The 1646-nt window shown below is 43.3% G+C and overlaps 1 protein-coding gene across 9 annotated transcripts in view; it reads right to left on the minus strand.

The window, feature by feature from the left end:
- Positions 1 to 1646, minus strand: part of LOC109913777 (coiled-coil domain-containing protein 50-like) — a 44656-nt gene continuing 43010 nt past the window's right edge. For all 9 annotated transcript variants that reach the window (XM_048614831.1, XM_048614833.1, XM_020513325.2 and 6 more), the window contains exon 12: positions 1 to 1646. This exon is cut by the window's right edge and continues 2402 nt beyond it. The gene's annotated coding sequence lies outside the window, so the exon portion shown is untranslated.

Consider the following 1646-nt stretch of genomic DNA (forward strand, 5'->3'; position numbering starts at 1 on the left):
TCTAAGCCTTGATGATGAGTACTTTATTTTTCTGGACAGAGTAACAAGTACAGTCAAAGAAATACAAAACTGCTGATTCAGGCTAAGGCAAATCAGTTACCATCTGATTCAAAGCTATCAAAAATTAAATAATCCCCTTAAGTAAAAGGAAGAGCAGGCAAGATGGCACACATGGAATCCTCATGACAGGATAACCTTTGTTTTTTGTGGGTTGGGGAGGAACCATCAAACCTTTCAATGGACCATTTCAACATAGCTCATTCTCCTACTCTGCCTGTACGGTGAAGCCAAAAGGAAAAATATTTTCCTGTTATGTGAAAGTAATTGGATAGGCACTTTTCACCATTGCAGTTAACTGGTCAGGTTGGAGAGAATGGGACAGGATTTATCTTTAGTTTCCATATCTCGGTCACACTACTGGGGATCAACTGATGGTTGAGCCACCTTCCAGAACTGGACGCTGGGACCAGGGTTTAGGTAAAGTCCATGGTGTGCGCAGATTTGTAGAATAGAAACCAGCAAATTACATCAGATCATGAGTTAGGAAATCTGTTAGTTCAATGGATTGCCCTTCACATGACGACCACAAGACCAGGGAATCCCCCACAAAGAATACTACAGCAGGTCACTGTAGTTAGAATGGTAATAAGCACGATAACTCACTGCCAAAGCACACAGTCGAGGAATATCCAGCTGACCCAGAACAGTTATCAGCGGTAAGCAGCATTCATTGTGATCAGTAGGTATTAAATATTTATTGGCCAGAACCATACTGGTAAAAGCACTTATCTCCCAACTGAAGATGATGGATTTGACCCTCACCTTAGCACTGGTGCTTCTATTGGCCAGTTTGAAGCCATTGCAAGCGTAATATGGAGGTAATTTCTCCCTAGGAGGGCAAGGGAAAGGTTGCTGCCCCTACCCTGCCCCCTGCAGGATGGGAGGTCAATGGGCAAACTCTCCTGCTTGATTATTCACTCCACATTCAGATTTCAAAAGGGAGAGTGCGCTCTTGGAGGAGTGACACTGATTTGGACCTTGATATTGATTTACCGTACAACTGGCTGAAAATGGAGAGAGAGCGAGAGAGAGAAGAATTGGAGCTTCACAAAGCCTCATCCAGTATTTGTCCTCTTTCAAATTGCAGAGGGCAGGGAGGAAGGTTGAGATTTTAAAATACCAAAGAAAGTTTATTGAACGGATTTGAAATCTCTGGGGAGAACTGGGAAAAATTTCTGACTGAGATGACTAACATGGCCAGACCTCAGACTGGGGACTTTACAATTTATCCCCTGTTGAGTCCAAATAGATAAAAGTTGACTGTTTAAAAAGAAAACAAAAAACATGAGAGTATTATTTTTTCAGAGCTAAAACAAGCACCAAATTTTCCCCAGAAACTTTCCCTTGTGTTCGCATCCAACTGCTTTTAACACAATCGTTGGCACCAACTAATCTAAACAACACCTGCCACCCCCACCAGACAAAACCTCCCCTCCTCTTTGCTGCACTTCTATCCCTTCCACCATCTTCCATTTGCAACATGCACTGGATCCCAAAGACTTCGTCCACTAGGACACTTGGCTCCACATGGCAGCCAAGGAGAGGAACGTCTCAACTCGGAAGTTCTGCCAGATTGTGATGGTGTG

This window comes from Rhincodon typus, chromosome 31 (genome assembly GCF_021869965.1).
Source record: "Rhincodon typus isolate 14 chromosome 31, sRhiTyp1.1, whole genome shotgun sequence".
Classification (NCBI taxonomy): Eukaryota; Metazoa; Chordata; class Chondrichthyes; order Orectolobiformes; family Rhincodontidae; genus Rhincodon; species Rhincodon typus.